Source organism: Dermacentor silvarum, chromosome 6 (genome assembly GCF_013339745.2).
Source record: "Dermacentor silvarum isolate Dsil-2018 chromosome 6, BIME_Dsil_1.4, whole genome shotgun sequence".
NCBI lineage: Eukaryota > Metazoa > Arthropoda > Arachnida > Ixodida > Ixodidae > Dermacentor > Dermacentor silvarum.
Window position 1 is genome coordinate 109,707,147 of NC_051159.1, and position 24,891 is coordinate 109,732,037.

The following is a 24,891-nucleotide window of genomic DNA, read 5'->3' on the forward strand; positions in this document are numbered from 1 at the left end:
TAAGAAGTGATACCCAAACCAAACCAGATCTAAAACAGAGAAACAAAGCACCAGGGGCCGAATTCACAAAGCTTTTCGATCGTAAGTGCTGCACCACGATTGGCTGACACCTGCTTCTGCGAACAGCTTTAGCGTGAGAACGTTTTTGTGAATCCGGCCCCAGTATGTAGCATACAGTAGTTACAATGAGCCTAAAAGCAACAAATATTGAAATTAAAGGCGTGTAAAATTGTTATACATTACCAGGAATTTGGGACATCGCCGAACAGCACCTCTAGCGGCCGCGTGTGAAAACATATGCGTTTTCTATGGGAGAGCGTCATTCTTTCCAAATAACTAATCATAGAAGACATCGTTTAAAATATTCCCGTGGAAATAAGCTCTAGGCGCTTAGCCCAAAATATCATGCAAGTGGTACCATTACTTACGGCAGAAAACCCGTTCCAAATTGCGGGCGAAGTTTCAAGTATGGGAGTCTATTGAAAAGCCAAAATTCTGGAGGCTTTTTTGGCCAGTAAAAAGCAAATTGCGATGAACCTATTGCATCGATTGACGTATTCCTGGGGATTTATCAACTTCAATGAATCAGCTTTCAGCTAGTTGCAGCAGCAGCTCTTGAAATGGCAAAGAAGTCGTTCCAAAATCGCAGTTTTCATAACGAGGTCGCGGAATTTGTTGTGGTACATACATAAACCTAGTTTTCGCCTACAGCAGCGCTTCGAAACGGTAGCCGAGCGTGTTGAGCGACCACAGATCAAGATCACTGATACCATGATCGTGAGTTCGCAGGTTCGAAGCCAGCTGCGCCGCACTTCTTCTTAACACTTTGTCGCTGCTTAGTTTGGCGGTTTTCCGCCAGATGGCATATTCCAAAATGCAGGTCATTTGGTTACGGTTTCTTTCTACTGTACCAATGTCTTCCTAAAAAAATAGCTGGCTGGTTTCGAGAACATGCGAACGTGCTTCCAAACATCTTTTACACTTTAGGTATATTGTATTTTGGAGAACAAACCCAGGTGACGTGTTTTGAAAGTTCATTTCTTTCTTAAGGTGAATATTTATGAAGACATTACTAAGAAATTTTTTGCCTTTTCAGCTATGTCTTGGGAAAGGCGTGTTTGTGCAACTCTTGTGCGCCTTGAAACGTACCACAATAACTACCGTCCAGTGTGTGCAGTTAAAAGACACAGAAGTAGAAAAGTTGGCTGCAGCCCCAGACGTAGTATTTTTACAAAGGAATACAGTTGAAGCTATTTGACTTAGTATATTTGCATTATATCATAGCAGAATTTTTGCTTATACCTGATCTTCGGTGCAAATGAAGGCTGTCCGAATTATTGCACAAGCTTGTTTGCTTAGTACAAACCAGTACTTTGAAACAAACATTCTACCCTCAATATGCAGCGCACGTGTCTTATCATTTGAACCATGTCATATACCTTCACAAAATTGCAGAAATACTAAAGGTGTTTATATCCTTTTACCCTTTTACCACAACTTACGCAGAGTAGTATTGGAAATTATGTGAAGACTCTCGGACGTGTTAATGTAGCCTGTCGTGTAAAAATAGAGAACGACTCCAATCACAGACCACACCCTTTTTGAGTTATGCCCACAAAGTTGTGCAAGAAGACACTGTTTTCGGCTACAATTACCGAAGTTGCCATATAGCATTCTGCTGTTCTGTTCTTGACTAACTCTATTGCTGAATCAGGTCACAGCACCATGATATAATTACTGTAATTACTTAGTAATTCTGTGAGAATATCCTCCTACCCTACATTTAACATGTTTGAACAATTGAAGAAACATGAGAAAGGACCCTGAGGGGTTACAGAAATGTTTCTTTATTAGAATCGTTTATGACCCATATTTGTATGGTCGTTTTGTCATGATCACGCCAGCGTGCACTGAGCATCATTTATCATTTTGTCTACTGCCAACAAATAAAATACAAAAGTGTCGTTCCTTGTGTGTGAGTAGCACAATGACAGCTGAACCTTTCATATGGTCCCACTAAGCCAAACCTTCCCTTTTCTGCCATGGTGCCACAGGACATGTCAATTTTACACTTGATTTTCGCCCGTTCATTTTCCTAGAAAGCATAGGGAGGTACACAAGATGAACAGGCGAAGTATTGCAGTAGTCCTGAGATTTGAGTAAAATTTCATAGGCAATGTTATCTTTTATTTGTTTACAAATTTATTGCACCTCATTGGTGATAATAATGACGTACTACATAGTAGTTCAGTTCTTATACTTAATACATCATGTCTGAGATGGCTGTCCTGAAAATTAACCAGGTGTAAGCATTGCATGACGTTGGCTGGAAGGGCATTCATTAAAAAATGTGTGCAGAATAAAGAAAATACAGGTGTTCAGTGGCACAGTCACCGTCAAAAGTTTACGCGGCCGAGATTCTGCGAATAAGTTCATTTTCAGCGCAGCTACGCCCGCAGCCAGTAAAAGTATGCAAAACTTTTGTTTACTCTAGACCAGTATACGCTGTAAATCCGAATACCACGATGCGTGCCTCAGACGTAGAAATATAATATTTTTTCAGCTTCAGCCGTGCGAAAGCATTGGACGCTGACTATACGGTCGGAAGGCCAGGCTGCTTTTTAGATTATACGTGATCACAAGCGCCGAGCTCTTGATGATAGAATATTAGAGCGTAGAATTGTAGAATTTGTGCAAGGTCAGGTGACTTCACGACGCAAACCTAGCGATAGAAGCTCAGCATGCTTTTTGTTTGTTAACAGTGATGATAAATGAATGGTCAGAGTAAATTAATGTTACTGTCCGTTTCTGGACAGACTCTAGTGTAATGCATACGTTCATGCTATTCCATAATAGATTCCATGCTATTTCCATACAGGGCATTTATATTCGAATTTTGGCCTGTCTTACGCCTACCGAATCTTTAGCAATGAGAAGAGGTAGGCAATTGCTTCTTGGGGTGTAGCCGAGGCCATGGTAGATGTGATTAGTAATGCGGTATATGTGAGTAGGCTGACAGGGATTATTACATGAAGTACGCCAACGTACATAGGTTAAGTCATGGTGAAAACTACAGAGCCCTTTATTGTATATATGTTGAAATCATGTGAGAGTGTCTCTGCTAAAAACATATAAGTTTAATAATATCACGACCGAATGGCCTTCTGATAAGCTGTTGGTAAAAATACTGTGTACGAAGTTCTATTGTGGTTTAAAGTGCAACGCTATCAGCGTTTCCAAAAGAAAGTGACTACAAGTCCATCTTTCTCGGGCGTTCATTTCACCTAGGTACCACCGCCTGACTCGTGACCTTTATATTTTTAAATCTGCCCCGATGACATAAGTTACATTGCGGAAAAAAATAAATACCTTTCTAAAGAATGAACCATCACAGCTTCCCGACAAAGCGCAGTACGTTGGCGCAAGTCGTCATGTGTGATCACGATAACAACGACAGCCCGTCGTTAAAAATGACTTGCCACTCCCCAGTTTTTCTTTTTTTGTCAAGGACGCGACTAACCCGTAGAAGGGTAATCCCGACCTTGGCATGATGCTTGCGACTTTTCAGGTTCCGGACGAGCGCGTTCTTTGTGTATAATTCAGGCGCCTTGCATCGAAAGGCTTACACCTTTAAACAGCGAACGGCTTTCACAGTCACTTCGGTAGCTCCACGGAAAGCGCGGACAATCAGTGCACTTTCAGCACAAGCGCTCTGAACCAAGACACATATTTGCGAGAAAGGAGCTCCTATATTACCCATCCCGAGAAATGTATCCACAAATTACACCTCATTATACCGATGTGTTTATTAGCCGCACTCTGGCGCCTGTATTCCGTATTATGACAAAAAATAAAGTTTGTGCAGTGTCAGTAGCCTAAACATAAAACAGGAAATTGAAGTCATCACAAAGACTGTCATATATCATAAATTGCAAGAAAAAAAAACTGAAACTGTACTTCATAATACTCGCAATGCAAACTTTGATGCATGTGATTCATTTCAATTTCCTTTCTTTTCCGACCCGCCTTGGTTTCTGATGGCTATGGTGTTGGGTTGCTGAGCACGAGGTCGCGGGATCGAATCCCGGCCACGGCAGCCGCATTTCCATGGGGGCGAAATGTGAAAACACCAGTGTACTTACATTTAGGTGCACGGTAAAGAACCCCAGGTGGTCCAAATTATTCCGGAGTCCCTAACTACGGCGTGCCTCATAATCAGATCGTGGTTTTGGCACGTAAAAGCCTATAATTTAATTTGAACGAGAAGAAAGGGAACCGAGGTGCCCGATTTTTAATAAGCATATCATAATGAGCCAACAAACAATCACACCAAGGACAACATAGGGGAACATTACTTGTACTTAATAATTGAATTAAAGAAATGATAAATTAATGAAAATGAAAATGGATGAAAAAACAACTGTCCGCCGGTGGGGAACGAACCCACGTCTTCGCATTACGCGTGCGATGCTCTCACCATTGAGCTACCGCGGAACCGTTTTCCCATCCACTTTCTGGGGTGTTAATTTAATTTAATTTTTTAAACCTAAATGTTGCAATTCGTAATGGTTAAGGGGAAATAAACATGCACTCTTAGCGCGCGCAGAAACTACGCCGGTTTCTAGCGAGGGGAGCTTCACGCCGTGACACAGCAGACCCCTTCAAGCATTGACAGTGCAGCATGCTGCCGGCCGAAGTATACGCGCGGTGGGGTGCAACTCGGATGTGGCTGGGGCTGCTGTTGCAACGCGAGGATAATTGGATGTGACGGCCGTTCGCACCGAAGATTAAAAAGATTGTTGATATTGAAGCGATAGCTATGCACTATGACTTAGCCAAACAAGGCGGGTTTTCATGGTGGATCTTGAACGCTATCACAGGGAAGGTTTACTGCAAAGAGTTATATGGCGGGTAGAGGCGCGGTGAGGTTTAAAGCGATAGCCCTGTGGCGGCCCATGCGCAAAAAAAATTGTCACTTAAGTATCCTTACGTGATTTGAATGCGAAAGCTTCTCTTAGTCATTACCAATAAAGACTTCCTAAGTATTACAACTAGTTTGCGATCCTTCCTTCGCTTTCTTTTCTCTGCGTTCATTAATCACCAGACCACAACAATTCAGAACTCATCGCCAAGTAGCTACGAGTTAATATGGTGATCCACTTTAATCCACCTTAACCAAATTTAATTCATTGTAATTTAGTTTACTTCACCTTGATTCACTTGACTCCACCTTAAGTCACCCTACTCTAGCTTGTTATTTAATTCACTTCACTGTAATTCACATTAATTCACAATAACTACCCATAATTACTACTAATTAACGTTGTCATACTATTTACTATCTTCTCTATTACTACTGATTTCATTCAAAACGCTGATGACGTCCCATTGACTTTTGATACCACTCGTTGTGGACGACGCCGGGTTTTCTACCTCATGGATCATGTTGTGCTTTCGCATTAATGACTACTGTAGACGACAACGGTACGTCTGCACGGCACAGAGTAAACAGCTTTCCCATTTTCATTGCGATTTAAGCAGCCCCGGTGCGCGGCGTCCCGTCATGCTCAGAGTTGCTGCAGATAGTTATTGTGCGGCGACGAGGGCGCGTGTGTATACTGATCGAGTGCACGCGATAGGAGTGAGACCGCTGCTCCGGCCTAAGCGGCCAGATGTGCTTCCTGAAGCCGTGGTGGGAACGCGCCTTTGCCGATACGGATGGCACAAGAGCTGAAGCAAGTGGTATGCCGGCGTTGTTTCCGCCATGTGCTCTGCTCTGTGCCGAGTAGAACGACTTATATCACTTGTCGCGTTGTGACTACGCCCGGCCAACGGCGGTGCCCGTGGTGCGAGGAAAAGAGAGACGCTGCGTATACAGGGAAACTATCCCTCACCAGTACCCCCGCAGGGGCGTCTGCGTTAGCAGGCGTTTGGTGTGTTGCGCCACCACGTACCCGAGCACACGAGGTTCGGACCCTCCCGCGTGTAGCCGTGCGTGGCTTAGCCGTGTCTGGGGAAAGGGGGATCCTGGGGGTTGAGCTGATGCCGGGTGTTTGGACCTTAAGGCCCCCCGGCGGAGGCAACACACCTCTTCGGCCTCTGCTTCACATAGACGGCACCCCTGGGCTGACCCACCCAGGGGAAATCGGCAGTTGCCTTTTCCTATCCTCCTCTTAAATCTTCGTCTTTCTCTCTCACTTTCAATCTATCCTGTTTTCTTTTCACTTCCTTTTACTTCCAATTTCCCAGGCAGCTAGGGTTAACCTTGTGTGGGTAGCCAACCTTGGATATTCCATATTTGGTTATAGTGGTGGCGTACAGTTGGCGTTTGCAGGACCTGTCCTTTACAGATTCTGCAGCGTCCCCTTGTTGGGCTCCATGGTGGGTGGCTGGCGCCACTGCCGAAACAAATTCCACATACATGGATAGTTCATTTCCCGCACTTCCTGATCGCCGCCAGAAACGGGGGCGCACCGAAGCATTTCAATTTTTTGGCCAAAAAACAGAAATCTTTCCGCGCTTTCACGTTATTCATAGTGATAAGCCAGACAAGAGCGTAAGAGTTGCATCACCTTTTCTCGTTGCGAAATGTTTGACCGAGACCATAGGACCAGGCTACAAGGCCACAAAGTTGGCAAGTGGAGATCTCCTGTTGGAACTCCGCGACAAAAAACAACATGAAAAGTTACATACCCTAGTGTCTTTTGGCGAAATACCAATAACAGTGACCCCGCACCGCACGATGAACACCACTCGTGGTGTCGTCTCAGATGATGATCTTATGGACCTAACCGAAGCTGAACTTCTAGAGGGCTGGAAAGATGAAAATGTGATCAATGTAAAACGGATTAAGATGAGGCGAGATGGCAAAGAGATCCAAACGAAACACATTATTCTCACATTCGGTACAAGTGTTCTGCCAGAGACCATAGAGACAGGATACATAAAGATCAAAGTCAGGCCCTACATTCCGAACCCTCTCCGTTGCTTTAAGTGTCAAAGATTTGGCCACAGTTCACAGAACTGCCGTGGCCGCCTCACCTGTGCGAAATGTGCCCACGAACATGCGTCCGAATCCTGTGAAAACAAACTGCAATGTGTCAACTGCGACGGCGAGCATGCCGCCTACTCGCGGTCCTGCCCGTCGTGGAAGAAGGAAAAAGAAATCGTTACAATCAAGGTCAAAGAAAATATTTCGTTCAAAGAGGCACGAAGGCGGGTATCATACCTGCCAAAGAACACCTTTGCCGAAGTGGCGCGTCAGGGGGCAGCGTCGCAACGGCTTCCGGCGGCTGTCCGGCCCACACACAGTGAGCCGGCAGTGACGCCATCCGCCTCCTCTGCGGCTGCAGCTAGCGCTGCTCCGCCAACTCACAAGAAGGGGCCATCGACCTCTGGGCTGGTGGCCTCCAGGGCCTCGTCCCTCGAGGCGAGGCCTCCCCGTCAAAGCAACCGCTCGCAAGAGCGCGTGTCCAGCGCCTCACAAGAGGCGATGGACACAACAACCGGCCAGACGGCGCCATCAGCGCCTAAGGAGCCGCGAGAATCTCGCGATCGCTCCAAAAAAGAAAAAGCCCGCATCACAGGGCCCGACAAGGGCTCTGTAAGTTAAGTTAGTCCCTTTTACACACAGCACAAAAAACCCACTTTCAACATGAATACACAAATAATACAATGGAACGTCAGAGGACTCCTACACAACCTCGATGACGTGAAAGAAATCCTACACAGGTTTAATCCTAAGGTGCTGTGTGTTCAAGAGACACACCTTAAATCTACACAATCCAACTTTCTCCGGCAATACGCCATTTTTCGGAAAGACCGAGACGGCGCTCTTGCGTCGTCCGGTGGTGTAGCAATAGTTGTAGACAAGTCCGTAGCTTGTCAACATGTACCCCTGCAGACGGCCCTTGAGGCAGTGTCAATCCGGGCAATTCTTTTTAATAAATTGGTCACTGTATGTTCTATATACATACCCCCACGCTATATTCTCGGAAAAACTGAGTTTTATAATCTTGTTCATCAGCTTCCAGAACCCTACATACTTGTGGGTGATTTTAACGCTCACAACACGCTGTGGGGAGATTCCCGATGTGACCCAAGAGGTCGTCTTATAGAAAACTTTCTTCTGAACTCTGGTGCGTGTCTCTTCAATGGGAAGGAGCCAACATATTACAATCTTTATAATAATTCTTACTCATCAATAGACCTGTCGATTGGCTCTGCCTCTCTTTTCCCCGATTTAAAATGGCGTGTGCTCAAAGATCCTCTTGGAAGTGACCACTTCCCAGTGGCACTAGACTTGTTGAAACAACATGACTCCCCTCCGCATGACCCTCGTTGGAAACTTGCCTCAGCGGACTGGAAGTGTTTTAAAGAATCCACATACTTATCACGAGATTTTATAAGTAATTTTAGCATAGATCATGCTGTATTATATTTTACCGCTTTTATTATTGACGCCGCAGAAAAGTTCATCCCTCAAACAAAAGGTCGTTCATGCGGAAGACGAGTTCCCTGGTGGAACGAGGACTGCAGGCAAGCTCGGAAAAAGCAAAACAAAGCCTGGGGCATTCTGCGCCGATACCCAACTGCAGAAAACCTTCTTCAATTCAAACTATCTAAATCACAGGGAAGGCGCACGCGACGGCAGGCTAGGAGAGCAAGCTGGGAGAGGTTTCTGTCAGGGATAAATTCGTATACCCAAGAAACAAAAGTGTGGAATGCGCTCAGAAGGCTAAAGGGGCAGGAACCGCATCCGCTGCCTTTGGTAAATAATCAAGGAAACAGGTTGGAAGACCAGGCAGACGCTCTCGGAACACATTTTCAGTATGTATCTAGCTCCGCGCACTATACACATACATTCCTTAAACACAAAGAAATAGAAGAACGGAAGACACTGGACCGGAAATGCAGAGGCAACGAACTATACAACTGTCCATTCAACATTGCCGAGCTTAAAGCAGCATTGAACGCCTGCAAAAGCTCTGCGCCGGGAGCAGACAGGATTATGTATGACATGATCAAGAACATGCACACGGACACACAGATAACATTGCTCGCACTTCTTAATCACATTTGGGCAGCCGGGCACCTTCCAGCGGCATGGAAGGAAGCTATCGTTGTCCCAGTTTTGAAACAGGGTAAAGACCCATCCTTGGTAACAAGCTACCGTCCGATAGCACTTACAAGCTGCTTATGTAAGCTTTTCGAAAAAATGATAAATCGCCGTCTTTTGCATTTCCTAGAATCAAACAACATGCTTGATCCCTACCAGTGTGGATTTCGAGAGGGCCGGTCCACAACCGACCATCTTGTGCGCATTGAAGCAAACATACGCGATTCATTTGCTCATAAACAATATTTCTTGTCAGTTTTTCTCGACATGGAAAAGGCCTACGATACCACATGGCGCTATGGCATTATCAGAGACTTATCAGGAATGGGTATTCGTGGCAACATGCTTAGCATAATTGAAAGTTATCTCTCACACCGTACTTTTCGAGTTAGAATTGGTGATGCCCTCTCTAGGCCATTTACACAGGAAACTGGGGTACCGCAGGGTGGTGTACTTAGCTGTACCCTTTTTATTGTTAAAATGAACTCTTTACGTTCGTTTATCCCACAGAGTATGTTTTACTCAGTATATGTTGATGATCTGCAGATTGGATTTAAATCGTGTAACATCGCAGTCTGCGAGCGACACGTTCAGTTCGGATTGAACAAAGTCTCAACATGGGCAAATCAGAACGGCTTCAAGCTGAATCCACAGAAAAGCTCCTGTGTCCTCTTTACACGGAAGAGGGGCCTTGTCCCAGAGCCGAGTATCCAGCTCCATGGTCAGCGCTTACCTCTGAACACACAGAATAAATTTCTTGGTGTCTTACTTGACTTTAAACTTACATTCATTCCACATATAAAGTATTTGAAAGCCAAATGTTTGAAAACAATGAACATTCTTAAAATTCTTGCATACACGACATGGGGCAGTGACAGGGGCTGCTTAATGAACTTGTACAGGAGCCTCATTCGGTCACGTCTGGACTATGGGTCTGTGGTCTATCACTCTGCCGCTCCAAGTACATTGAAGATTTTAGATCCTGTTCACCATTTAGGCATTCGCCTAGCCACAGGCGCCTTCAGAACAAGTCCTATACAGAGTTTATACGTAGAATCAAATGAGTGGTCACTCCACCTGCAAAGAACATATATAAGCTTCACATATTTCCTCAAAGTGCAATCCCATCCTGAACACCCGTGTTATAATACCGTTAACGATTTGACGTCTGCCACGCTATTTCAAAACCGACCTTCAATGAGAAAACCTTTTACACTACACGTGAGGGAGTTGAGCGAGGAAATGAATGTCCCACTAGATGTGCACCCACTGATGGCACCAGCAAGGCTGTCACCACCATGGCTGTGGCAAATGATAAACTGCGACACGTCATTTGTCGAAGTTACAAAGCACGCTCCAGCGGAACACATCAGAATGCACTTCCGAGAACTTCAAATAAAATACTCATGCCCAGAATTTTATACTGACGCATCAAAGTCCAATGCTGGCGTGTCTTATGCAGCAATTGGTCCATCTTTCTCAGAATCTGATGTATTGCACCCCGAAACAAGTATCTTTTCTGCGGAGGCATGCGCTATAATGTCGGCTGTAAAACACATAAAGGCATTAAAACTCGAAAAAGCTGTCATATTTACAGACTCTCTAAGCGTAGTAAGAGCTTTAGTGTCTCTACGGAAACATAAAAACCCAATAATCAATTACCTTTACTCATATCTGTGTACTATGTACGCATCTAACCAATATATCGTAATATGTTGGGTGCCAGGGCACAGAGGCATAGTGGGCAATACGCTTGCAGACGAACTTGCTACGTCCATAACTAGGAGAGCCTGCACCTCTACCGTAGCAATCCCTCCCACAGACTTGAAGCCTTTCCTGCGCAATAAGCTGAGAAACTTTTGGCAATCCATCTGGGACCGTGAAATCTCTAATAAACTTCATTTAATCAAGCCGCACCTCCGAAACTGGCCTTCGGTAACGAAATCGCGACAAATTGATGTCGTGCTTTGTCGACTGCGAATAGGACATGTGTACGGCACTCATTCTTACCTGCTGGCTGGTGGTGAACCTCCACTCTGTGGTAGGTGTGGTGAGAGGCTGACTGTTCTCCACGTCTTGGTGGAGTGTCGGCAACTAGAGGCTGAAAGAAATAAGCACTTTCCTATAGCACACCGATACCACATTCCCCTTCATCCGGTATTGTTTCTTGGAGCAGATCCAATTTTTGACCATAGATCAGTTTTACAATTTTTACGAGATGTCGACTTATTGCGCGTTATAAGTCCACGTGATTCGTAGCGCGTCCTCTCAACGGAGGCTGCTGCTACGATAGTTGTGACCTGTATGGCACATGCCTCCAGGTCCTTGTGCTTAAGGGCCCTGGTGAGGCACTAGTGCTACATCTTTTAGTATATCACCTCTTCTTAATACATCGTTTCTTCGTAACATGTCATGCATCATCGTCAACTTTTAATGTATATATAATTGCGGACCTTTCAACGAATCTTTTAGGCCTCTATACAGCCATGTTTTATCCACATCTTAATATTAACTATTCTTCCACCAATAGCAGCCTATTACCGTAGCCTTGGCGCTCTTTGGCCACATCTGGCCCTTGCGCCAATAAACCCCAATCATCATCATCATCATCACCCTCACCAGTACACAGGAGCCCAAGCCCAGAGTCCACTAAAGTTTGCTTAAGAGATTTGGTAGTGGAGATGTGGTTTATGGTAAATCAAAAAAAAAATAATAATCACGATAAGTAAGCCAGAGAATGTTGATTCCACTGTCCATCTGCATCAAATCTACAGATTTAACACATGAAAACTTTTCTATAATCGCAATGGAACATTCGCACCACTTATGCTAAAACACTGCGTTGGATATCATGTAAAGCTTTCATTGTTGTTGTACTTCCTCTATAATAATTATTCAATAATAATGTAATATAGTAGTAGCAGTAGGGGTAGTAGTAGCAGTATAGTAGCACTGATGGGGCTTCGGACCCTCCCCCCTCCCCCCGAAATTTTTTCGTGCCGGCATGCACCACCAACCAAAACTACCACCGACGCCGGGAATCATTCTGGATTTTGTCTACAATATCTTTTTCACGCTCGAAAAGACATTTCGGCACGCACATTGCGAACTCGGGCTGGATTTCGTGGCAACGCCCTTGCACCTGGAGTCACGTAACGCAAGGAGCCCCATCCGAGCACCAACTTTCAAGGGCTTTTCGATAGCAAGCGGGCGCGTTGTGGCATCTCGCAGCGGCCGCGGAATCTACGGAGCGCATGGAATTCAATTCCGAAACTTTATGGGTATAAAGTTCTCATAAACTTATGACGCGAAAGGTGCACTGACATTTCCAAAGGCAGGCTTTAGATTTTCAATTCTGTAACTTTATGGGTTTAATGTTCTTATAAACGTGAGCTAACATGCGCGCACTGAAGCCCTCGTGTCCAAGCCGTTTCAGATATGGAAGCCCGCGCTCGCAATCTTCCACACACACGAAAATACTAAATATGACCATGACTGCCAGGTGGCAGCTGATAATTTTCTCCAAACATTTTCAGGAAGGGCGCCCGATGTGATCAATCACCTGGACCAGGGCAGGCAAAGTAAAATAAGAGAAAACAGAAGAAAGTTAACGGCCTATTATTGAGGCGGTTCTTTTTCGCGGACAACGTCTGGCTCTCCGTGGCCATAGGGACAGTGGTCCTATGGATTTAAGGAAATCGCCTCTGAAAATATTGGTATTTTCAGAGCGCTTCTTCATTTGCGAGCTGATTGTGGAGATACATATCTGAAGAACCATTTGGATGTTGCCCCAGTAATACCTCGCATTTAAGCCCAGATGTACAAAACGAAATTATAGAAATTTGTGGTGAAATTATCAAAGAAATCCTAGATGCAAAAGTAAATGGCGCAGGCTGCTTCTCCACATTTGCTGACGAAACGACGGATATTGCCGGTATTCAACAGTTTACTGTTTGTGCAAGGTACCTAAACAAGGATGCCAACGACATCGAAGGAGTACTTGTAGGTTTTAGCACCGGAATAGATGCCCTCTCTCATTGCGACTGCAGGTTCTATGTAAATATGTAGAAACGGCTTCAGATTCTAGTCACCCTTCATGTGACCACTTCAAGAGCAGATAGTATATTTTTAACATGAGAATAATACCAAAGCAATACCCTTCCTTAATTTTGGGTGCAGAAAATTTGTCGCCGCTCTGCAGGCAGGTAAATTACACATTTTCGTACTGATATCTGCATTATTCCTCTATTATCTAACCATATGGTGCTGTCGCGGCCGCCGCATGGCCCAAGTACATATCACGAGTTACTTTCAGACATAGCGCAAAAACGTACGCACAACACACACGAAGACACGACAGACGCGGACGAGCGCTACTACCAACCGTTTATTTCAGTCAACAAACCCTCCCATTTATAAGGTGAACCACGTACACCAGTGTCACGCCCCTTTCTCATGCGAGGTGAAAAAAAGAAATCTAAAAACGTTAACAGTACTGTCTGCCTCAGGCAACAGAGTTCAAATAGTTTTCAGTTCGGCACTGGGCAAAAGAGTTGACGCTTGGCTTATAGACCGTTTCACTGATTACAAACATAGGCCCTGCACGGCTTCCGGTTTTGCCCACTGACGTAGCTGCTGAATGTAACTAGCAAAGAAGCAATCATGCGTTTTAAAGCATAAACCTAATAAGGCACTTGACCGGAAGTTTCTTGGGGGCGGCACGCTCGCTGCTGTTATCGCGAGCATGAAACCGTCTATACAAATATCTGGGTTCTTGTGGATGTAGAATTATTCTAGAGCCACTCGAGCCGTGTAGTTTGTTGATTTGCCTAAGATAGTGGTCTCATAAAATCGTGCCTCGCAACCACACGAAATGATGTGGGTAACCAAATGTGCATACTTGTCCTCTTTTTCGTTAACTTTTAGCGCATGCTCCCTGAGCCGGTCGTTTATGCACCGTTCGGTTTGGCCGATGTACACCTTCCCGCACAACACTCCTGTCGCACACCCCACGAAGCGGCTATCATGGCTCGTTTGGCAACCTCCTTTCCTATCACCGCAAATTCGACGGCAGAGCCTGGATAGCTTATCAGGAGCAGTGAAGACCACAGGAATACGATGCCTGTTCGCCACCTTCTTCAGGTTGCGCGAGACCTGATGCATATAAAGCATGGCTACGGGTCTCGCCATCCATCGCTGGGTCTCAGCCCTTTCCGCTCCAGCTCTGTTCTTTACCCTCTGCAGGAAAGACTCGGCCACCGCAACAACAAGCAACTCAGGGAATCCCGCTGCTAATAGGCGACCAATCTGATTGTCAAAGCTATGCTGCATTGAATGCGGGCATGACTTACGGAGCGCAGCATCCAGAAATTGTAATGCGATGCCCCTTTTTACTGTTTTAGGGTGGGCAGATCTTAAAGGCAGGGGACACTTCTTAACTCGTGGGAGGTACTCTCAGCAAACATGGCCTACATTAAATTTTAGCCTGAGATCCAGGAATTGTAACCCCTCTGTTCCAAGCAGTTGATGAGTGAAACTCACACCCTGCCCAGCTTGAATAAAAACATCTAAAATACTCCTAGGGGCAGTGAAACCGTCCTCTTTCTTTAAAAGAATTAAAAAGTCATCGACGTACCGAAACACTTTGAATACCTTCCCCCCATTAAAAGCTAAATCAAGCGCACTGTCAATATCAGCTAAAAATATGCCGCATAGAATCGGAGCCACGCAAGACCTAATACACACTCCTCTACGTTGCAGAAAAGGCTGCTCGTTAAAAACACTAAATTTTACACTAAGATAAAATTCTAAAAGCGTTAAATTATGAACCGACTAGCAAGCGGAGTTTTGGAAATTGCATTCGCCACACGCTGTTCAATGCACTTCCTAACAGCAACTAAAAGCTTATCTTGAGGTACTGAATAAAACAAGTCCTCAACGTCGACAGACAAGCCACAATCTATACTCCTGCTGTGTTTCATATATTCAGCAACTTCTTCAGATTTCCTCACGCGGAAAGGATCAACAACCGTGAGTCACTTAAGGCTCTTCAGTAAAAACTGACTAACATTCTTTTTCCAAGCCCCCCCCCCCCCCCCCCCCTCGCTCACAATGGTTCTGAAAGGGACATCTACCGTATGTGTTTTTGCAGAAAAGAAAACCTTCAGACTGTTCCCCTTACTATTTCTAATAGCACTAGCAAGATCATTCAATTCCAAGTCCTTACAAAATTTGATGAACTTAGTCTTAACCCTCACTGCACTTTTCTAAACAGCCACAAAGTTCTTGACCACGGCCGCTTGGGCTTTTTCATTGAACGTGCCTTTCGGCATCACAAAAAATTCACCTTCCTTGTCAGCTTCTAGGAGAACCACACTGTTCTGCCAAACTGAAAGTAACTATATTAGACCAACTAGCCCAACAGGCGGTCCTTCCGGAACATATCACGATTTCTGCGATCATAGTTATGTTCTTGCCTGGATCTTCTGTCTTTCTTTGCGTAAAGCTACTATACTATGTATGACTGCGCAACATGTCTATTTGTATTGTTTGACGCATTACATACAGTGACGTTTGCCTAAATTGGCGGAACTATTGGATACATATACATATATACTGCCCTGGCGATACCAAGTGAAACATATGAAGAAGCCTCCGGCAGGATGCAACAGGATGTGCATCTTTTGGTAGAATGGTTCAACGCTAATCAGATTTTTACTAATACTACAAAAACCTGCCTACTTTGTTTTCATAGCCCATATAAAGTGTTTAGAGCATTCTCAAATATATACCTTCATGAGAGGAATTGTACGTGCTGTTCATGCCCACCTTTGGAACTCAAATCCAATTTCAAATATCTTGGTGTCACATTTGACGAAACACTGTCATGGAACTTACATATCGCAGAGTTAGCCAAACGCTTGCGCCTAGTGTGTGTTTATATATATGCTTTACGATCTATATGTGATGTATCCGTTAGAAAAATGGTATATAAGGGACTGGGAGAGTCCATATTACGATACGGAATAACAATTTACGGAACCGCATCTTTATATAAATTCAACACACTAAGCCGCATAGTGCACAGAATTGCAACCAATCTCGCCTATGGAACCAACTATCACGATAAGTCAGCCAGAGCCATTATGGAACATTTTGACATGTTACCTGTACACAAGCAATTTATCTTTGACATATTATACAAGCATTTCTTTCACAGCCCCTTCAAAATCTGCAACATTAAAGTACGGCCTCTCCGTCATTCGGAAAATTATGTCATACCCCGCATCTTCTCCGCTTATGGCAAAAGAACCCGCATCTACTACGTTCCTTATTACTTCAATAAAATACGCACCCTCCCGAGCATTACCGGATTAAAAGACCTTAAGAAGTTCCTTCGACTTTGGTTGAACGATAATATAGACTGAGGTAATTTACTATTTGCCATGTTCTTAGTGTTTTCATTTCGTGTACGAAAGTGTACACGGTGGAAAACTTGCTTTCATTTGTACTGTTTGTTTGTTTGTTTGTTTGTTTGTTCTTACGTCGCACAAGGAATTGCTGCGTATTTGGTTGATTTTATTTCTCTTCTTTCTACTATGATTTATTCGCTGTTGTTTCATGTGCTTAACTTGGCTGCCCAGCTCTGCACACAAGCGGCAACGCTTATGCAGGCTGGAACTCGTTGTACGAATTGAAGTGAATAAATTATTATTATTATTATTATTATTATTATTATTATTATTATTATTATTATTATTATTATTATTATTATTATTATTATTATTATTATTATTATTTAAACACCTTGTTGCGAGGCTTTGTGTATACAAACAGTGCATTTTTTTACCAGTGACACTTTTGTGCCCTTTATCAACTTCTATCTTCGCACTTATATATTCCATTCTATTTTCGCATTTCTAATGTACATCTTGCAGAACTCCTGCTTCTTATATGTACTCGTGGTACATATTCTCGTGGTACGTACTCGCGGTTGCAGAAAGGCCGCGCCTCTCTGCTACCACGATTTTATTTTATTTTCCTGCGCAGCCTGGGCATTCCGGCTGTAATCAAGAGCGCAAGCCTACGTGCGCGTGATGGACCAATACAACGTATTAAGCAAATTCGGGGCCGTGCAGCTGCGCTTGAATATATTTAAATTTTTTACTGATGCCATGGTCTCGAAACTTCTGCTCGCGACTGTACAAAAAAGTAAACAACGTTCTTTAATGACAAAAATTTATCAAAATATTTGTGCTCAACTTGTTCTTTTCATGGCCTTTACGCTTTTCACACCAGCTGTATGCACTGCTTAGCTGGTTTGGAACTGATATAGTTCTAAAGTTCGTGTGATATTTTCTTTACTAATTAAATAGACAAAAAAACCGCGGAAGCATTGATATCAGTTATTTCTGCCACAATTTTTGGGACATACGAATATATTTTTTAATGAAAAAAATACATATTTTACTTGACAGTGGGTAGCATTAAGTAGTTTGTTTGCAGCCTCTAATATACAATGACATTGGCAATGGCAATGCAGTTATTATTTATGTATTTGATCCCTCGACAAATTATATAAGGAGGAGGCCACGCTGCAACGTGAGCCCTCCCTCTCCGAAGAAAATTTCCGGCTATGCCACTGTGCAGTGAAGCAGGTCTTTGAACACCTGACCAGTTACAGATGATTTTCTGCATTTACACCATTCGCTTACCCTGAGCTTAGAAAAGGTGTTCGGCTGAAATGTAGCAAATTTTCTTTACAAAGCCACTAATTTACTTTGTTCACAGGAACCTCCCTGATAAAACTGACGTCAATCCGAGCATTTGTTGACGTGATTTTACTCTTTGCGGCGTCAGCCATTTTCGTTACGGCGCGGTTTCGCCAAGGTCACTGCCAATGGCACCGAAAATATAGCCATGCACCTAAGCCTCTCGCCTTCGAAAAACAAATTCCGTGGCAGTGAACATAACTCGACCAGGCACCTGGGCCGGTATCTTGTAGCGATGCCTTTAATGTCATAATGCCTTTTCGCGCTTATCGCGCTTTGTCAGTGGTCAGAGGGACGGTCCGCTCGCGTTATCAACGTTGATATCGTGAGCGGACCGTCGCTCTGAACATTGACAAAGCGCGATAAGCGCGAAAAGGCATTATTACTTTAAAGGCATCGCTACAAAATAGCGGCCCTGCACGCAAATGCGCAAATGGACTCGTAAACTGAGGCCAACCGAGATTAAGGGTGTCAATCATGCGACTGCATATCCTGAAACATGCGCCCATCGCGACCATTTAGCAAGCTTACATTATTATTTGAGAATCAGCTTTCGAGAAATGAAGCCACAAAAGGGCATTTTTGATTCGATCTGACAAAAAGTTGGACGAGGAAAAGATGGACGGAAGGGGGGGGGGGGGGGGGGCGGAGGCCGCTCTTTCGAGATTCTGCACCCGCTTTCTCGAAGCGGGGCTGAGCCTCTGAACGCCTATCAATAGCAGCAAAACTGCTGATTCACAGTAGACTAGCTGGCCGCTCGTCTTATACGCGCGGTGGTTATCAGATCAGCCATTCCTGATTCGCGCTCGTCCATGCTCGATGGTGAAAGCTGTAGGCGTGGTCCTTTTTTTTTCTTTTTTTAATTGTTAAAACGTGTATTCTGTTATCGTCCAGTACACTTCGTGCGTCATCGCGCGAATTTCGAATCTTAAAGGTCCGTACGCCACGTGGTGTAAAAGCTGTGAACTAAAGGCGCTGTCCGGAATTGCTGGGGTTGATATCTTCGAATGTCCCCACGCGTTTGAAGGGTCACCTTGGGCGTAAACGCAAAACAAATACAGTCCCGTATAATACAACGTTTCCTATCATTTAATTATATTCATCTCTTATCATCCACTGTACTCAGCCAGCCGATCCCGGCACGACGCGGGGCGGATGGCTTCTCGAACCTCTGACAAAGAGCGAGAAGGAATAGCATTGTAGTAGAATCATCAAGTTATACCAGACATGGTTCTATCTGGTGAAACATCTCTGCAGTTTATGCACGTGATACGTCACTGCTTTGGTACATTTCTCTATCTTCATGTCAACCTATATTGACCCTTTTCGCGGCGATCCCGTGGGCGCTGCCATGTTTGATCACGTGGTGACGCGTCCATTGCTTGCCTCAACTGCCTCCGTTGCCCCCTTGTTTACAATGGAAGTGCATGCCGCCGGCGCGGCTTAGAAAACCTCTGTTTTCGGAGATATCGTAGACGGTGACTAGGTGGACGACACGAAGCTTTGATCACAGCTTCAGAGAACATGCAAAAGCGCTTTCGGAGCTGATTAAGCTATGTCCAAACGGCGCAAGCAGCGTATATGGTGCTTGTTCTAAAAGCGGGGTTAAATATGTATTCCAAGCTATCCAAGCTTTCCGATTATGAATTCAGTCAGGATTAGTGTGTTTTGCTCTTTGTTCTTTATTCGGCAAATATTTTGAAGCAGTGGTTTGTCAGTTTCTGACTTAGTGAAGTTTCTCGGTGCGGCCACTATCTGATTATTTCCTGCATAATCGCTCGCGGGTGTGCTCAGTTCCGATAGGTTTGTTCTTGCTGCGCACAATGCTTAAAACGTAGCCGTTTTGTACATTGTAATACCTTGTAGCAAATGTACATTACAGCTAGTAACTCGCTTATTCTTGTGGACCGTCACGAAACATTCAGCTTCGACCATTCGTGCGCCATAGGTGTAGTCCGTCATTTATTGTGCGTATACAGTGCGCATGGATATTCAAGTGTGCGCCCATTCACTTATTCTTGATACGTCGACGATTGAGTGGGTGTAAGTTTTCCTGCCACTTGGGACAGATATGTATAGATAACGTGCGCGAAACTATGACAGGAAGTGGCGCTACTCCCTTTGCCATTGTTTAACGAGTGGTACTCACTCTTGCCGACGTTCTGGGGATGAAGCCATTTCTTTGAAGGTTAGCGATACAAGGCTGGTGGATGAGCAAATTTCTGTATCCTCGAGGAAATACGTACATCACGAAGTGCCAGTAACACGTTCGGACAGTTGCAGCAGCGGTCCATGAACTTGGTCACACAGATTCATTCTATTCCTTAACATGCCAGTCACTATTTTTTCAGCCAACTATTGCACACGTCTTCAAACCACATGATTCAATCTAGCATGATTGGAGCACAATGTGTTAGCAAAAACTCAGTTGCATTTCCGACAGCTGATCACGTAGAAGCAAGGTAGGAGCGGTAATGGTTTCGTATTCGTGCGCGGTCGCTGAGGAGAGGTATGGCGCGCCGCCGTGAGCGCCATCTCGTTTCTCTCAAACAAACTGCTCCGCGAAAAGGGTCAATACGTATACATATGTGCATGTGTGTGGTGCGCGCACCCGTGTTCTCGGCTTGCACGAATACCCTTTACCGTATGCACGAAAAAGCGATAAACGGATGCAGTTTTATGACAGGAAGCGTTCGTCTGCGCTGTCACTTTTGTATTCTTTCCTTCCCAGGTGTGTAATCATACTATGGCGCTAGCATCATTATCACCCTTAATAAACCTTCCACTGAAGATAGCCATTTACGTCTGTCCTTCACCGCCAGCGTCCGTTGTTGAAGGAAAGACATAAATAATAATCCTATCAGGACATAACGTAATCATATGTTAAATACAGACATATAATAACCGTGTTATATGTCTTCGCTTGTCCTTGTTGGTACCAGGAAGCTGATTATTTAAATGCCTTTTGTTCGCAATCTATAAATGCAATATATCTAGTTCTGCACATTTGGCTTTATTGTAGTCCTTTCCAAATTCTTTTTCGCAATCCTCAGGTTCCACTAACCCCCCCCCCCTTTTTTTGGGGGGGGGAGGGGGGGCGCTCTCCAGTTTCGGCATCTTTCGTTACCGAAAACAGAGTAGAAGGATCATAATTTTCCTTTGAAGTATATCAGTAAATTACCTCACAACACTCAGCAATGTCAGTCCAATGCACTTGAACTCACGTTAATCATTCTGCATATTCGTCTATTAGAAGACAGTGGTCCATTCACGCCTTATTAGGTTTCCATAAATTTGCCTGGTCACAATTTTTCTCAAGGACAATTTTCATTCGTCATGCGCTTATAACATTTTAAGACTTCATTGCTACTCGTCAGCAATCGTTAGACGTCAGCAATGCCTAGGGTTACCTAAACAAAGTCGCAGTTTTGCCCGAAAGGCGAAGCGTCGATTGCGATAGCAAATTAGTGGTCAGCTATACTAAGTAAAGATAGTAGTTTTATCGGCCGTATAAACTTGTAAGCATAGGCATGCTAACTAAATTAACAAGCATGATGTCACGCGCGCACACGCAAACAAACATCAACGCATCTCACTCGATCACCGCGGAAACTCGCTGTCAAAACGCTGGAGTGAGTCAGCGCAGCAGCAGCAGCGAGCGAATTGAGCTTCGTTCCGGCACTCGCATCAACGCGATCTTAGCCGCGAAAACACAGGGAGGGCGCACTCTGCCCCCGCCGCAAATGGTTTTCAAGATACAGCCGCGAGGGGGGGGGGGGGGGGGCTCGCGGCACCAAGCGCCCCCCTCTTTCCCTCCTCCCGGATCCTTCCGCCCCGGCGGAAGCGCGCGGCCTCAGTAAAGTACGGCCCCTCCACTTCCCTACCCTCCCTCTGGAGCGTTGTGCGCGACTGGAAGACTGCGCGCTTCCTTCGCGCTTCCCGCCCTTGCGCGCGCGAGCCGCGATTGCCGGCTCACCGTCTCATGTTTTCACTCGCGCATACAGCATACGGCGCGCGGCGACGTTTTTATCATCTTGTACTTTATACGGAACCTCACGGCGACGGCAGAAATCCTCTTGAAGTGTCCATACAATTGCTATCGCAATAAAAGGGAATGTCCTCTATGAATCGCAGGATGCACTGATAATCCTTGTTAGACCATGCATCAAAGATTTCTCAGTGAAGAACATAGAACAATCGTTGAATACATGTACAAAATACAAATTGATTTTAATATGCTTTGGCCACGTCCCTGCAGTCTAGGAGGCGAAAATAGCATGCGTTGCTTGATACGAATAGTGATTTGTAGCTGATATACTTTTCAGCTAATAAATACACAACTTCAATTTTTAGCCAAATAACAAGAACGCCTTCATTAGGGTGCGTCACAGTAAATTCATGTTTCTCCGGTATTCTCTAGAGACAAGGGCCAGTAGTCTGCCTGCAGCAGGCGGAAATAGTGAATTGCTGATAAAATAGGCTATACCACAAGCTACAGCTTCAAAAGTCAGTACATGCCTTCATTGCTGTTTCAGGAGTAATTCAGTTTACACATTGCAGATCACTGTATGGCAACTTTGTTATTGGCACTACACTCCGTGCTTCACTCCAGATGACTCCTTCCTGCGCCTTCTTTCTCAATGGGAGAAAGGCCTTTCACATTCAAATGACTGACAAGGCAACGTGGGATGACCGTGGTCTTGAGAAGACCGCAGAACATGTTCTGTGTGACTATCCTCGACCCAGCATACAGACACGATCTCTAGCAACTGTGCTAGCTCGCGCTGATCGCAAACGATTGTCAGAACAAACCGTTTTGGAATGCCGACCTCACATGTAGATCATGTGCTGTGATTGTGCTATAGCTGACAGTGACAGGCTGTGATCGTGTGCCTTGGTTCTCTATCTTTCTTCTAACCTTCCTACCTTGCCCTCACTCGTCCACAAGTGTAGGGTAGCAAACCGGATTTTCTATGCTGACTAGCCTCCCTGCCATTCTTCTTCTTTCGTCTCTGTTTCTATCTCAATAGAAGAAAGTGTCGTTTTACTTCACGCAAAGCAAATGTCAAACTGTAACAGCATTTTTTTTTAAATTCTGGCTACCACATCCGGTCACTCAACCCTGCCACTAACTTCGAAACTGAGCAATGAACAGTTTCACTTCATCTTCTTAATTACGCTAGCTTGTTTTTCTAATGATGTAGTGTGTGCGTGTATATATATACATATAAAGCCCGCAGTCAAATGCCGCAGCTTCCAAAAGAATCGTGGAGCCAAGCTTTCCTAATGGTGCATAAAAGTAAGCTATTCCTGCAACCCGTACAAGTCCAAGCGTTTGGTCACCGTTGGTCCGAAGTACCAATCAGACGTCGAGATCGTAACAAAAATTCAAAACAAAATGGTGTACTGGCGTCTATTGACTGAAGGGACCTCAAACGTACGGTGACGAACGTTGAAAGTAAAGATTGAACGGGACTATTTCAGCCGAAGCAATAAAATGTCGTTAACACAAAGCGGAGTTCTAATTAAGAGTTCGGACGAAGTAGGAATCTCTCCCTTGACATTTACCTAATGAGATTAGTTCTCACGTATTTTCTTTCACTTTCACGTCGAAGCGCCATGATTTCGGAATACCCACGGACTCCTCCATTAGAAGAGTCTGCTCCTTTTATTTCGTATTCTTAAGTAAATATGTTCTCTCACTTCCACCTTTTTTTTCTTTATATACTCGCATAGTGCGTGTTCTGTCACTCTCACACTAAGAGCTCAGATAATTAGAAAGGGCCTACGCTTCAATGCCCTCCGGCACCAGTTTCTTGCCCCCTGTATAGCCTGAAATCAAAGAATTGGTGCCTACCCAAACTGCTAGAGGGTTGCCTTCTGCTGGGTGGGATAAAATAATAGGGAAACTAGCCAAATACACGATCGACAAAAGCTTCCGGTGGACATGTAGTTTGCGGTGGCATGATTCTAGCGCGTGATAAACCAGCCGGAGAGACTGTCTGAATGATTGGTCGAGATTAGGAAAGCCTGCTGGCCTCACCGTTACTGCCTAGCACGCGGCTGACACCTGAACATTGGTCAGCAGTGTCGGGAAGACAAACATTAGGTTAAAGACGTATATTAGGTTAAGCTTACATCAGAGAACTACGCCTCTTAAATGGTAAAACGGCCGCGCTTACCGTAAGAGAAGGCTTGGTTAGCCGGAAAAGACGCAAGTCCAGAACGACGGGTGGCGACTTTGCCCTGAAGATACCGTACCAGCTTGTCATGACCTCACAGATTTTGACAACGTCCAGTGGAGTCTAATTAACTTATTATCGCCAAAAAAGGGCTACCTTGTATTTTAAATTATCTACTGACTTGACCTATAAAGATTTCGGCACTTTTCTAATGACAAAAGGATCCAAGAATGAGAAACTACTTTGAAATTCGTGACGTCATACTGTCGTACGGGTGCTGAGCCCCGTTGAGGTGACGTGAAAAAATGAAAAAAAAAATAAGGAAACGAAGTTCTGCTGCGATATTCTCACAGTAAAATCAATTCCTTTTTGATGAATGCATCAAAATATATTTTTGATAGATGACTTTATCAGTCTTAACTAATATAGTGCTGATATTTAGCGTCGGTCTAGGTTGAACACACCTGTTCAGCCAGACGACTGCCAGAAGAGCCGCTGAATGCAAGTGCGCTTGTTTTGTTCACGTTCTTTCATTTGCCCTAGCCGGCCGACATGTTAATAGATTCAGGGAACTCGCTCACCCGCTCATGTTGCAGTTCCCTCCCCCCGGTCTCGCTGCTTGTATTTTATAATATTTTAAAATGAACATTTCATTATTTTTACCTGTCGCGCGCTGTTTGACATTTGTGCATTTTAAGAATCCGACACTGCGACCAGCACGCATTCGAAACTTTCTAAGCATTTCGCTCTCGCTGCAAGGGTATACTTTTCGGTAAGTCGCAGCGCTGTCTCCACCACTCCGAATACAAACAAATAGAAT